We start from the raw sequence: 16527 nt of genomic DNA, 5'->3' as shown, positions 1-16527 counted from the left end.
TGTGCTGTGACCAGGAAATGTGCTGAATGTGCTGGGAGGAAATGTGATAATATAGTATAGTTGCTTTTCTGCAGTATAATCATCATTATCGTTATAGACAACATTAATGTGGACCCAATCCATACCAGGAAAAGGCTACAGTCTTTATTACCTGCACTTTTCCTCTAATTTCTTCTTTTTATTCTGTAATATTGGGAAATGACCAGAGCTCTCCCACAATTAACACTAAAATACAATGTTTTGCGAGGGCTTCAAACCCTTCAAATGTTTCACATTTTTGTCTTGTTAAAAACACAAATGTAGATGAAAATTATCGCCATTTTAGATGACAAACCAACAACGTATTTATGGAGTGAAGAGAAAAAAGATGGATGATTTTATAGATATAACTTCTGAAGGTGTGGTGTGCATTTGTACACATCATCTCTGAATCAGTGATTCAATGACCCACCTTTTGGGGTGTGCCTCAAACACATCTAGAGATTTAAAAATAAAAATAAAAAGAAGGTTTGAAATATGTGAAAAATATCTCAAATTCAGACAGGTGCACATTGAATGTCTGTGAAAATTAAATTTTAAGTTTGGCCACAGACTCCATATTAGGTCTGAACTTTACTTGGGTCATTTTACAACATCCATGCACCCAGCTCTTCTTTGTGTATATTTGCTGATCCTTGATGAGTCTCGGGGGGGCTGGTGTCTGTCTCCAGTAGTCATTGGACACAAATCCATGGCACATTTTAAAACATGAATATGATCTGAACCATAACATTCTAACGTAGACTGTATATTTTGAGCCACTGTCTTGCTGGAAACTGAACTTCAGTCCCAATTTGCAGGTCGTCGCTGGGTTTCATGCAGGGTTGAATTATCACTGATACATGTTGGTCTCTTCTGATCAGATCTGATCTTCTGATCTCTTTTTCACATGTCTGCTAGATCTCCTACACCCTATACCATACAAAACCAACCCAAACTATACAAAACTAAACCATACCAAGCCTATCCAAACCATACCAACTTTACAAGAGGCTTCTTAAAGGGTTATTTTTTTCAGGCCATCAGATTTATGGAGTATGCTACTAATAGTCCTGCATCAAACTGATCTTCCCACCTGAGCTGTGGATTTCAGCAGCTCCTGAAGTTACCTTGGGTCTTCTGACTGCTGCTGAAATCAACGGTGGAATAAAATAATTATTCACAGTGTGTTTACTTATATCCAACAGTTTATTAAACCATTTACAGGATTATTATTACTTATATGGGTTTGTTTTCTGCTAAGACTGTCTGTGTCTCTTGCAGACAGAAACTGCAGCTCTCTACAGGACACAGAAAAAGGCCAAACCACAGGCCCAATTTCTGCTTTTTAGGTCTTCAAGCTTCTTGCTGCCAGACAACAGACTAAGAATAAATAATTGTCACACTTTGACAGCCCCATCTTTCCTGTGCATGTATACTAAAACATCATGAGCAGGCAAACAGAAAAGAGTAAGTAACTGTTCTTAATTATAGATCCACCCTGTAAGCTGTCTGACTTTATTCCTTTCCATCTTTGTACATGTGTTAATTTTGGGTATGTGTTCAACGCCCTCTGATATGCTCCTTTTTGGGGTGTATAAACCTTCTGAACTCACGATGTCGAGTTCAGAGTTTGTATGACAGTCTAACTGAATGCAATCTCTCTGCCTCAGCTAAGGTGTTTTATGTTTCAATAAAGCTGTTTGTTCTTGTATTTGTATCCTGGTCTCACAGGTTTTCCCACTTATCACAACACTCTCCTTGCCCGGGCTGTCAGTCTAGGTTGTTGGACATATTTTGTGAGTAGGTTTGCATTTTAGTCATACTCTTTCCAAAGATGGATTGAACTGTACTCTGGGACATGTTCAAAGTTTGGGATATTGTCTAAACAGTTGGTGAAACGTAAAACTGCTTTAATTCTCTTCAGGACTTTCTCCCTGCTTGTCTACTGTGTTCTTTGGTCTTCATGATGCCGTTTGTTCTCTATGCTTGCCTAACAAACTTCTGAGGCCTTCACAGAAGAAATGTATTTATGCTGAGTTTAAATTATATACAGATATGTACTGGTTCAGTGACATCTGAAAGCATTTGTTTGCTGTATTTTAGTTAGAGGGAATTAGAGTAAAAATAATCTTAAAGCCATGTGTCATTTTACTTCCATGGTTGTGATTTTAGGTAAAAAATAAAGTAATCTTTGTGCAGGAGAAGAGTGAGAAGCTTAACCATTTGCATAAGTGTGTAACACTGAAAAACAGAGATTTTCAAGCTGGTAGGGTATAATGTCTGAAAGAAGACAAAGAAAGGGTCAGATATGCCTGGGAGCAACATCCCCCATTCATAATGGAAGTGTACAGTGTGTGTGTCTAACATCCCCGTCGACTGGGCTACCTACAGGAGGCTGTCTCATAATTCTGGCTGATATACCTAAAATGAGAACCAATGAGAGGGCAAGTGAAGGGCATATTTATTTTTGCTCAGTGTGGGTTTGTGGAAGGACAGACGGAAAGGGATCATATTTGATGGCTTAAAAAGGAATGGTGTGTTATGACAAAATATGGCAGCTGGCTGTAGATATTTACTCTGGGACACTGAATAACTCAGCCCAGCCAGCAGCACTGATATGACATGAAAATGTGACTAAATGAAGAAAGCTGTATCTCTAATTGAGCACAAAAGAGGACTTTAAAATGATAGGGTAACAGTTTGAGGAGTGAAAATAGAAATTCTGTCCTTCTAGATATAAGAGAGCACTGTGTCTCGATTAGAAAAGGGAAATGTTTAAAAATGGAAAATCTGAAACCCTAAGGGCTTCTCTGCATACTTTGAGGAGTGCTGGGGTGTAAGAGATAGGAAAACTTGCAGGCTGTACTGTGGCAGTGTGCAGATGCATTTGATAATTTATCGGGTGTCTGAGCGGAGCAGAAGTGATAACCTAAAGCCCAAAGCAAGCAAGACACTTTCATTCACAATGGTTGCAGCAGAAAAGGAATTTAAGGTGCAGAATCAAAGGGTAGACTCTTTCAGGTTCATTTATTACTGTTCACCTTCCCTCAAACAATAACAGTTTAAATATGCAGCTTAAATTATCAGTAATTTGAAGCACACTGTGTCACCTTTGTCTTAATTTTACTCATATTTCAGCTTTGTTTTAACCCGGGAACGATGGGTCACATGCGATGCTCACCACACAAATTGAGTCAGTGTATTCTTTGAGACTGTTGTTTTTAATGTGAACGGCGTTTGTCAGTCTTTTTCTGTGGCACATCCACAGAGTTGCATCAATGCTGTTCACACTTGTCCCATTGTGGCCCGGAAAAGACTCCCACTGATTAATTTTTTATTGAGCAGACAAAGCTGAGCGTTGTTTCATGGTTCCCCAGAGAGTTGCATCAGCGAGTACTGACACCATCCTATCAGGGGGCAAAAGCAAGCTCCATGTCTTCATAGCGAGAAGTTTTTCTGTTTTTAAATCCCTCCTATCCGGGGGCTTTGCTTTACATGCACGCTGACTGAGATTTCGCTTTCAGAAAAGGTGACGGGTTTTTTTCGTTCAGAGTATTTCATTGTCTGTCTGGTGCCAGTTTGATGTGACAAAAGGGAAACAAATTTTGATGAAATGTAAAAAGGAAGTGAATTTTCTATCGTTAATTTTGAGTTCTGTTCATAAAAATCTGTGAATACTGAACCGTGAATAGGTGGAGATCCAATTTAATCTGAACACTCTGGCTTATTCCCAGTAGATACATGCACACATGTTTAATTTATCATTTGGTGTGTAAGTCTATACACTGCAGAGAAAAAGGTGCAGTCAGTTTTTTACATTGCTGTGGAGGAATTTTGGCCTTAAGATTTTTGCTTGGTAATCCAACTGTGTTGGTGATTTCTACACTTGTTTTTTTAATCTCTTTAGGTTTAATCTAAACTTTCATAAGCCCACATAAAAACCTGCATTTGTTGACCATTCAGATGTGAACCTCCTGGTTCGTCTTGGATTATTTTCTTGCTGCATTATCTAAACATACTTGATAGTTGGACATTCTCCCTGAAACCTTTCTGTTCAAGAGCAGAATTAATATTTCTACCATTTACAGATCCTTTGGATTCTTAAGTAAAGCAACCACGACCATGAAACTACCACCATAATGTTTGACTGTAAGCATGTTTAGGGTCAACAGTGAAAATTTTGGAGTCGCTTTTGTTGGCCAACTGGCTTCTCCTGGGAAGACTACAATGTGCGCAAGTTTTTGTCGATATTCCACTAATTTTGAAAAAAACACGATTCTACAATTGTGATGTTTCTGTTAAATAAGAAAGGCAATTAAAATCACACATGAATTAGTATGCTCATATAATAAGTAATTAAAAACCATGCTGCACTACTTCCTGTTGTCTTCTTCATCTTTTCCACCAGTTGTAACGTCCGGTTGTTGATCACATGACTTGTGATGCAAAAAAAGTGTTTCCAGTGCAGTTTTCTTTTTGAATACACAAGTATTGCTGTGATTTGATGAAGTGAATTTATTTTAGTAATTCCAATATGCAAAATTATATTGTTATGGAAACGCAGCTGGTGTCTTCAAGAAATATTACATGGATTATCAACAAGTAATCCTCAAATTGGAAAGATGTTTCATGTAATTTTATCAGATTAGTGCAAAGAAATGTTGACTTGTGACTGTGGATGTCAGAACGAACCATTAACGGATCATAAGTCCCAGAAGCCAGCCTCTTTAGACAGAAGCTAAAATATTTAATGAGCCAGATGCATTGACCAAAAACAATGTTTTCAAGCTACTCCAGCCAGTTTACATCTGCACCTGGGAAGACACAAAAATGTCTAACTATGCTTAGTTCTAATCTTGATTTTTTTTTCTTATTAGTAACAATGAAATTGTCCTGCCTAAATCCAAGATAAAAAGCAAAAACAAAATATTCACAAAATTAATGAAAAGTGGTGTTAAGTGGGAGACACTTACCTCAACGTCTCAGGAATTTTTAGCTACTTTTTGCAGAAAGCTTTCTCTCACTTCATTTTGTTAAGGTGGAGTCATAGTCTGATCCCTGAAGAAAGTTATGTGGCTCTTTGATTCCCTGTTCTTTCTGCTGCAGTAGTTTACCTGGCAAAATACTGAGTGGTTTTGATTCTGTTCATTTCCTGTGGGTTTCCATTCCACACCTGCAATGCATTTTGTCATTATCCTCCAGTATGTATAGCTACACTCATCAGCCACTATATTAGGTACGCCTTGCTGGCACTGGGTTGGACTTCCTTTCATCTGCAGTATAGCCTCAGCTTCTCATTTGACCAAGATATAAAAAACATGAATCAGAAATGTTGGTCATTAGTGAAATGACAGCAACATATAAGGAAGGCAGAGGTAGATCTGTTCACTTTAATAGTTTATTCTGACCACTTTACTTTAGAAACAAAGACCTGAAGGCAGATGATAGTACATACTGTATATATCGTAAATAACAAAATGTGTGCTTTTATCTGCTGTTGTTTTGTAATATTTATAGCGAAACTGCGATAATGAAGGACATGACCTTTCAAGAAAAGTCTTTATAAGACATAAAGTCAATACTGCAGCGAATTTACTGTGATTGTTTGGGGCTAATTAGTGAGTATGAGAACAACGTTGTGAGCAAAAGCCACCACCTGGCGTGAGGTGACTTAATCACCATGGTGACAGAGGAAGGAGGTTGCAATATCCCACACTGACATTGCAATGAAATATGCTATCTGCCTGACCAACAGTGTGGAGAGCTGTCACCACCCACTCAACTTTTCAGATTCAAAAGTCTGAATGAAAAGGCAGACAAACACGTCTCTATGACCAACCAAATGAATGAGCATCAGAAGGCTGAGCTTTAAACGCCGACAGATGAAAAGTAGACATGTTATTTATCAAGCATCTTCAAATCAGTTAATCATAAATGTCCGCCCATTTTGTTCACGGAAACAATATCGGAATACACCCATCAGGCAAACATTATGACCAGTGACAGGTGAAGTGTGCAACACTAAGTATCTCTTCATTACTGCACCTGTTGGTGGGTGTAATATATTTGGAGGCAACTGAACATTTTGAGCTCAAAATTGATGTCTTAGAAGTGGGATGGGAAACCAAGGACTTGAGTGAGTCTGTTGGAGCCAGAGTGTGTGGGCTTGATGACGGGGTCAGAGCAGAGTGGGGTGTTCCCAGGCAGCACTGATCAGTATCTAACAAGTGGTCCAAACAAAGAGCAGCAGTGAAACCATGACAGGTATCTGCAGTCCGATCCAACAGATGAGCAAAGTAAATGTGTTTAATCAATTATTTCTGTGAGGTAACAGATCTTGGCAGTAAGTCTTATACTGTTAGAAATCCTGTTTGTTCACCCATAAATGTTTCCTCATTTAACGTAAACTGAAAATGCATTTTTGGGATAATCAGCAAAGTATTCAGGTCGTACCCATGAAAAATGTGTCAAATCCTCTCTGCCTTTTCTAGTATTGACTCTTTTTTGGTTCAGTTTATTTGATTGGATGATTGAATTTTGAAGAAACAAGACACCAGTTTTGTCCCGCACTGTAGTGGCCAAGATGACCCCAGAAGGGTTCAGTAGGGTTGAGTTCAGAACCGCAGACAGGCCAACTCCAACATCCTGAAAGCAGTCTCTTATAAACCTTGCTCTTTGGGTTTTGAGCCTTGACATCTTAGAGGATAAATGACAGAGTTTGCTTGAAGAACCTCATCTCAATATCGCTCTACATCAAAATCCTCTTAAATGAAAACAAAGCTTGTTTCACCAACGAGGGAGATGCTAACCCATACCACCAAAAGATGTTTGGTTTTGACAGAGAGCATTTGACTAGCTTTCCATTAGCTCAGCCCGCACATACTCAGCTGTGATTTTCAACCAAGAAATGCATTTTCCTTACAATTTTGGAATGAATTCAAAAGAAAAATGGGTTTGTTGCAAAGAGTTAGACAAAATAATTAACAAAACCACATTTCCTGACCTGTTGCATTCAGTTTATATGACAATAATCATTTACTTGATATGCAGCAAATGCTTTTTACCCTTGAAAATGTAAGCATTAAAATTCCCTTTTCTCACCATCATGTTTTTGGTTTTGTTAAGGAAAATATTTAAAGTCCCTCAAAAGAAATAAATGAATTTGCTTCAACTTAAATCTTGGTAAAAGTCTTGTTTAGCACATGACAATGCTAAGCTAGGATCATCTCTATCCGAGTTAACTGATATATAAAAATATTGCATAATATTACAGTTATTCAAACAAAAAATAACTGACATCAAAACTACTAGTATTATTTGAAAGATAAAACTATGCTACATGCTAACATATTTTAGTTCATCAGCAGATAGAATGCTGGGTTAAATTAAATTCAAAGGTTAATTCAGAAATGACTTGCCCGTTTTTTTATTATTTCACATTAATGCTGAAAGTATAACTAAGATGTTAACATTTTAATGCTTCCAAGTATGTCAGATATGTACCATGATGCTAATAAATTATGAGAAATAGAATAAAACATGCATTTGTGGCAGCAAAAGAAAATGTTTGTGTTTTGAATGTTTCATACTAACACAGTGGTGTCTGTGTGTGTGTGTGTGTGTGTGTGTTCTTTAAGTGACTCACTTTTTGTCTGATAGAAATCTCCTCCAAGCTGTTACTTCCCCTCTGTGTCCTGCACAGAGAAATATACTGAAGGAACAGCAGAGTTAATGTGTCGCAGGTGATGTGGAAAAGTTATAATTGTGCATTTGTTCACACGTCCACAGCTGCTGCCTGTGAATCCCTCAGTGATAATATAGCGTCTGCACTTTCAATTTTCAGAAAAATTCTGTTTCATATTTTATCATCAATTATGTGTCAGAGATGCTACGCTAACTGGCTTACAGAAGATTCAGAAAATAATTGTTTCTTGAGGAGCAGCTTTGGAACACAACTTCAGTGAACAAAGAAATGTATCATTAAATTGTCATGAGCAACCTGAAACAAAGCATTTGATCACTGAACCTGTAGCCACCGTTAGACCAATGTATTGCCTTTATAGACGTGACAAAGCCGAGATATTTTCTTAATTTTCATTGAGAACTTCCATCTGCAGAAGTCTGTTTCATACAACCCTGAACAAAAGCTAATTTTAAGCTAAAGAGGAGTTGAAGGGAGTGTGATGTTTGCTAAATGTGAGCAAATCTGACAAGACTACAGCAAATGTCTCATTCCTGATCGATTAGTATTCTGAAAAGTAGATCAATCAACACAGTAGGGCAAAAATATGTTTAAAGAGCACTGCTTCATCGTAAAGGTATTCTCATTTCCCAAAAAATTAATGTAAAAGGCAAACCTGAGAGGATTCATTCAGCAAGTGATTCTGCTTTTGCTCTGTTTAGTTCCCAGTTATGCAGCAAATACACCTAGTTTTTAAAGTTAACAAAATGAGATCTTCCTAGGCCTGTTTCACTGCTACTGTTTACAAAACTAACAGATCAATAACAAACAACAGAAAAGAATAAGTTAACCAAAAGAATAAGTTCACTTGAAACATGTGAGATGTATAGGATTTCTTAAAAAGAAAGGTGATCTAGTGCATTATGGATCTCTGAGTTCTACTTTAGTACAATTTCAGGTTAGACATGTATAATACAAAGATCATACATTGCAGGCAAAGGTGATGTTATCTTTTGCAGATAGGTAAGAGTGTAGATCAAGATAAACCAAACAAGTAAGAGGATGAAAGGTGTTATTACATGAATAAAAACCTGCCGATTTAATGCAATGCTTGGAATGGAAATGAAAGTATAGATGACTGTAGATACATGCGTGGGCGCTAGTGTGTTGGCGTATATTGTTTACATAGTCTGCAACTGTTTTATGCAGAGCTTCTGAATATTTAATGGTATGTAAAGAGGATTTTTTTATGTAAATCTGCTGTGTGTGCATATTTATTTGCTTTTAAGGCTTTGCAAAAAGCAGTACTGATGGCTCACAGAGGATTCAATAAATTGCAGATTATGCAAAGAATCTACTTTTGCAAATGGACTACAAGTACGTTTATCACTCATCTTTCTGGGGATTTAATCCATTCTTTGGCCAATAATTTAAGAGCCTAATACACACAATACTGCAAAAGCAAGCAAACAGAGCAGCAGTTTGGAGTATTTCTGATAAAGGTGAATCTCAATCAACTAGAATGTAATATTGAAGTAACTTACATTCATATATATATATATATATATATATATATATATATATATATATATATATATATATATATATATATATATATATATATATATATATAACAACAGAAAACAACATTTATATACAATATGACTTTACAAAATATTGTTGGAAAATTATTTTCAAGCAAAAGTTTTATGGTCCTACTATAGTGTGCAAGCACATGGAGAAGCCTGCTACAAACAATCACTATTATCCGGATATGTGTGCAATGTTCTGCTTTCATCAGGGAAGAAAACAATGAAAAAATGGATGGTGCAACATGAACTGACTGCTGCAGATGGACATTTTTATTAAACACTGAGAGTAGTGGGAGAATTATACCAGAAAATGTATATCTTAAGTGAGTAAAGTACCTAAAGTATGAACATTTTTACAACTCCCTTGTTAGGTTAGACTCTCTCTATGATTATGTTTCTCTAGAAGATGATCTACATGTTAAAAAGAAGAAAAACAAAAGATGGAGACAACATGAAACATTTGTTGAGCTTTTCCTCTTGTAATTTTCTTTTTTTGGATTGATTTCAAGCTGACTGTATTGTGATTAAAGAGTGCTGATTTTGTCTTTAATTACACCAAGGAGGAAAAAATTAAAGAATTTTAAAAACAAAGAAAGAAAGTTCTGACCTAAACCAACCGGAGAATCTCTATAGTATTGTGAAGAAGATAGGAGACAAGTAGATGAGCCAAAAATATTTTGAAAGTGAATTTATGTAAATCATAAAAGTCAAAATTGATATTTAAACATTCTGTATAACTTTGTGCATTTTGTAAGGTGACTTTCTGAAATAAATGTAGTTTTCATTTATATTCCTCTTCACTGAAATGAAAAATCAGAATTAAACCGGCTCCTGTTAGGTTTGGAGTACCAGGGAAAACGTGGCCAAGTTCAGTTGGAAATTGCCTCAGGTGCGCGTTGCTTTCTCACTATCTGAAGTCAGATTGCTCACAAAGCAAAGCCAGAAGCTGTTCACACCAACTTTGATCACTTCTGATTTCATGACTGTGGAGGAATCACCAAACATGAGTTTTCAGGTTTGCCCTCGCCCCTAAAAATAAAGGAATGAACGAGGCAAGATTTTTTTTTTTTTTTGGTTGACAGATCTTTGAAGTTATTTTTATCTGCAGGCACAGCAAAATTGTTTTGCCTTTTTCTCAGCTGTATGATTTAGTTTTTGTGCTTTGTTTCTCTTCTCAGCCTTTTTTATGCTGTACAGCAGATTTCAAACACACTGATGGCTGTTGAGCCTCAGGGAATCACAGCCAGTCCTCTGTATGTGCAAACTGCACTTGTTGCATTGTGCAGTTCATTGTACCGTAAATCAAATTATTGTAGGAAGAAAAAAATAAAATGAAAGGACATTCGCTGCCAACTTTATTATGTACACTTTTTGTGCGTGACAGACTGCTTTTAGAAGTTCAGAAACTGCTGATCTGCTGGGATCCTCACACACAATCCTCTCACAGGTTTACAGGGAGAAAATATCCAGTGAGCAGCAGTTAAAAACCTCTGCTGGTGTCAGACGTTAAAGAAAACTGGACAAACTGGTTTGAGGTGACAGAAAGCCAACAGAGGTACAAATAACCAGTCACTAACACAAACATATGCAGGATAATGCACCATGTCACAAAGATCAAATCACATTAAATAGGGTTTTACCCAGATGTCAAAATTATGATGGTAATAATGAGATTCTCAATTGCATTTAATGTTCATTCAGTTTAGCGAATATTCAATAAGCTGGAAAGAGAATCAACATTGTGTTATCACGCATTAAGCACACATTGTAAACAATTATTTTGGTAATCGAGTATTCTGTCGATTATTCTGATGATTAATTGAATAAAACAATCGATAAAAAAATATATCGGTAAATTCTACCACAACAGCAGGGTTACTATCGGATACCAACATCGGCCCAATTTGTCATATTTGTGCATCCCTAACAATAACATTTCTGTAGTTTAGAAAATTAGCCTGTAACAATAATAGCTCACTTTCTAAGTTAACCTGGACAAAAATTATACAAAAATCTGAAATTATATTAAATTTCATAATGAAGAGGCAGGTTCACAGACACTTCTGAAAAAATGTCTAAACTTCAGTCTTCAGTTTATCTATTTATCTTCAGTCAGTTTAAGAGATGAACTCTCACCTTGCCCAGCTTTTATGTCCATGTGAACGACTGATTTGGTTCCTTCGTCACAAACAGAAACACATCTACCAGCTATTTGTTGCAACCGGGACAGTGGTAAATTTATTATCTGGTAAGTCCGTAAAGCTACACTTATGTTTAGCATCAACTACAGTACAGCTGTATTCAAGTCTATCCACTCACCTGTATAGATACAACCGCCGCGCGCTTCACCGCCGTTCACTCTTCAACACCACCAGGCAGCAGCTCTGGGAGGAGAAAGGCTGCCGTACTCCAAGCATTGCACCAGTCAATTTAAGGTTGCTTATTGGTCCCCTTGAAAACAATAAAAACCCGAACATTATCATCAAATAATAAAATACCCCCATATTCTCTGGACTGAACTTGAAAACTGGGCGTTATGCTGCTAACACTTAGCATTTGTCAACAAATAACAGTTGGAAATGAGAGTGTTGCGCAACATAAATAATTGCCAACTGGAACACATTGCATTAAATAATAAAACATAATTTAACAAAGCTTCAAGGTAGGTAATTTTCCTTGAGGAATTTTAATAATCGAGGCACTAGAATCATTCAAGGAATGATTACAGCACTACTCCACTGATTGTGGCCCCAGTAGCTATATGTACACAATGAAATAAAATGATTGCTCTTGGCAAATATATTGTTTTCAGGTACTTTATGAATCACTCTCGCTGCAGTCAAGCTACCTAACCTGAGGTGTCGCTGCAGAGAAAACCCAGTCGTAGCAAAGTATATGTAATAAAGTGACTGCTGAGTCTGTTAGAAATGCCTGTCAACACTTCAGCTTTCTTTGAAGGATGGTGAATATACCGTACTTCTTCCAGAGTAGAAAATATCATCTTTAGTTTTCAGAGGAACCATTTTGTCTTACAGGTTATTAGGTTCCAAAGTAGATTAGAGCTGTAAAAAGCAGAGGCTTCTTTTCCCCCAAAGTGCTGTTCTGTTCTCTGTAAATGCATAGAGTGTTAGGACAATTATCCTTAGAACCACGTAAAATTAGAGTGACTATTATGGGTAATAGAGTCAATATAGAAGAAGTGACTGTCTCCTCTCTAATCAGTAGCTTATGGGTGGTATCAAAGCAACAGGATTTCTGTATCTTTAACAGTATCAGTGAAAGATGTGCCATTTGATAGGCATTCAAGAATTTCCAAAGTCACTTAGTGCTTTGATAACTATGTAATTTGGTTCTAGAAATAACCGTAAATCATTCTTACTGGTTTGAGTTGTTCTTATTTTTGTTCTTTTTTCATATCATTTTGTACTTCCAGCAGCTGTAGAGGCTTTCCTTTAATGTTCAGTGGTTTTGTGTTGACACTGTAGCAGACCGGCGGTCTATTCAGGTTGAACTCTGCTTGTTCACAGCGGGGAAAGGACAAAATTTGTTCGGAAGATAAATGCATTCTCTACTTGGTCTTGCTAAGTTTATGTTTTGGACTTCTGTCTTTTATGTTTTGCTTTTGTGCCTATTTTCCTAATTTGGATTTGCTTTCAGTTCCTGAAATATAAAGTTCCAGTTTAAAAAACCCAACAGATCTGCCCCTGGTTATTTATTATGGTCACATACCGTTTTTATGTCAAATGTTTTTTCTTGTTTGCTTCTAATGTCGTGTTTGGATTCGTGTTTTATTCATGAAGGTTTTATTTTTATTTAACTACCTCTTCAGCCTTTCAGTTTCTTAACAACAACAACATTATGAAGTGGAACATAATGTGCTCAACCAAGTGAACATTAGCAAACAGGTCGATAGACAACACACTCTATGTGAAATCACCATTCTGCTTCTTACTAGAAAATCAAACACCTAAATTAAAAGATGAGTCGTCACGATTGTTATTGCTGAGTTTCTGTTCCACTCCTTAGTTTTACAGCCAGTTGTTGCTTCAGCCTCACTTCCTTAATCCAACAGCCGCATTAAAGAGCTGAAACTGTTTACAGTATCAGTTTTGCTGTAAGAACAAAGAACAAACATGCCTGGTTTCATGTATTTTACCTAAATGTAGTAAAACGTGTAGGATAACTGTTCTTCCTCTCTTCGTTCATCATAAATATATGATTTTATACCTATAAATATAAAATGAAGGTGCACAACCAGTTAGGTTTTCTACAAAAATTTAACTAGTGGTGCAGCACTTGATGGCAACTATCCAATGCTTGCAACAACTTTCTCAACATTTTGCATTGCTGTGGAGGAATTTTATTCAACCACAGTAGAGGGTCCAGGTTTAGAGGGTGTCCCTCATATTGATCAAATGCGTGACGATAGTGTAATAAAGGAAAGGTTTATAATGTCAAAATAAACTTTTTAAAGATTTATATCCTAAACATGCCTGCAGGGTTACTTTGATTCATGCATGCTTGAGGAATCCTTCATTCTCCTATGGAAACCATTCACGGTACCCTTTGTAGAAATAAACAACAGCTGTTCATATCGGCCCAGTTTTACTTACTGGACTCATAGAGATATCTTTAAAATGACTAACATCGGCCAATATCAATATTGATAATATATTGTGCAACGCCAGAAATTATTTGTCCGTCTGTATCAGGGCTGGCCCACATGTCTATTTTGGAAATTAAAATAATGTCACCCCAGCTGTGATGTGCTGAAGACAGCCTGTCGGAAAGAATAGGAGCTTCTTAAAGAGACGGCGGCCCAGATTCAGACTTAAACGTAGACTGACTTTATTGTCATTTTGCATGCACAGGGTGTATACAGAACGAAATTTCGTTGCATACGGCTCAGGACAGTGTTTTGAGCTTCCAATGTTGTGAGGTTACTCCAGAATAAAATAAAATACAGTATAAAATATGAATATAAAATATAAAGTGCAGGACTTCAAGAAGTCAAATGCCATGTTTGATGTATACAGTATTTTTTTCTAAAAACTGAAGGTAACGGTCACTTGATTGTGCTATAAAATGTCATTATATGCCAGGAAAATCCATAACACCCCCCTTTTGAAGGAAATCTATAAATAAAACTAAAACAAGTATTTGCTGTGTTTTGCAAATCTCATCTTAAAACACACAGATGAGATTTGTTTGTTTGTTATGCTTTGTTTTCAAGCCTGAACGGATGGTAAAAGACGTTTCTCCTCCCATCTCTCTTTGATAATAGTCTCCTTTTGTTTTTGTGATTCAACATTAGGCGTAGTTCTGCTTTATTACATAGACCATATATAACTATTTAAATAAAGCTGTAACCCAACAACATGACCCGGTGTATATTTCACATCTGTTATGTAGTAACTACAATCGAGCACATGCAGGGCCTGATGGGGCCTTTGCTCAGTCACTGTTATCAAGTCGTTTGGCATTCATGGAAAATTTCACAGAGCATCCAAACAAACAGAACATAAAGTCTCTAGTAATAATAACTGAATTAGAACAGATCATTTCAGCAAATCTACTCACATCAGTGATGACAAGAGTAGTAATTTATGCAGTCAGATTGTCTTTCCTGAAAAACCGATTACCTGTTATGCAGATTATATTTGCAAGCAAACTGGTTTCAAGTCATATTGCAAATGATTCTATTGATTATTCCTACAGCAACCCATTTTTTTATTTTTTATTAACCAACTGCTGTTTTTTTTATAATAAATGCTGCAGAACAAACTCAATCAACCATGCGATTTATTAGTAGAACAAGATCCAAAGAGCTTCATTAGTCATATTGTCACCTTCATTGAAATTGTTTCCCCTTGCAAATTGTCACACTAACATCCTCTTCAATCCTCTTGCAACGTTTAAAATATTAAAAAATGCTTTGTTAAATTGTTGATTGACTCATTCTGATACCAGAGGTGAAGCTGGAGAGAAAATAATGTTGAAAAAAAATAAATAAGTAACCGTCCCTGTGCTTATCAACTGATTATTAAACAAAGCACTTAAAAGACACACACACGGTCTCAGAAAATAATTATTGCCACTTGAAGCCTCATACATTTAGAGTTGAAACAAACTGTGGTTGATAAATAGATTTTCACATGCAAATCTTTATTTTAATGTGTCACTTTTGTTATAACACCTGCTGTTGTAAAAATGCTTTAAATGCAAACACAAGATAAGAAGCTCAAAGTGAAACATAAGACATCAAAGAAGATATGGTGATAAAAAAAACAGAACAGAGATGTAAATCAAACTTGGTGTTGTTTAAACACTGACACTGAAGTACAAAGACATGCTATCAAAGAGAAATTATGCAGACGAAGAAAATCTCACAAAAAATATTATGTATGATAGATGGTGTTAATGTGACACAGAGGTTCTGGCAGTTCTTTTGTTTGAAGGTGATCTCATTTCAAATCACATGCCAAAGAAATGCAATATGTCTGCATTAGCCTAACAATGTGCTGGAGACACATTGCTGGTATATTTCCAGCCCCTAATATAATAAATATTAATCATGATATAGTAATTTTAAAAATGTAAACATAAATTAAGACAATGTAGATTTCTTTAAATGTAGAAACCCAAAGAATGACATTTATTTAAGTATTCACACCCCGCATAAAACTTTGAAGCTCAGCATTGAGATGTTCCTACAGCTTAAATAGCTGTGATAAATTCAGCTACTTAGACTTGACTTGGAAAGGCACACACCTGTATATATTAGGTCCCACAGTTGACAATGCAGGTCAGAGGTGAAGCACCAAGCATGAAATCAAAGAAATTGTCTGTAGACCTCTGAGACAGGAATGTCTTGAGGCACAAATCTGGCGAAGGATACAGAAACAATTCTGCTGCTTTAAAATTCCCGGTGAGCTCAGCGGCCTCCATCACTGGTCAATGGAAGAAGTAAGAAACCCACAGGACTCTTTCTAGAGCTGGCCAGGTGTTTAACCCTTTCAGACAGAACGTGTCGGCGACAACCAGCCAACTTTGCAGTACCGTAATTCCACATTTTGCGCCATCTAAAAAATCCGAACGGTTTCTGAAAGGGGAGACGTTGCGCTTTCCAGCCAATATCGGACTGTTACGGTAATTTCACCCCCGTCGTAGCAGGTAGTGAACTTAATCTGAGGGGCAAGCCTTTAATAGACGATAAATTGTGACTATAGCTTG

Source organism: Xiphophorus maculatus, chromosome 22, assembly GCF_002775205.1.
Source record: "Xiphophorus maculatus strain JP 163 A chromosome 22, X_maculatus-5.0-male, whole genome shotgun sequence".
NCBI classification, from domain to species: Eukaryota; Metazoa; Chordata; class Actinopteri; order Cyprinodontiformes; family Poeciliidae; genus Xiphophorus; species Xiphophorus maculatus.
The sequence above is the reverse complement of the archived record's forward strand: the minus strand, read 5'-3'. Positions refer to the sequence as shown.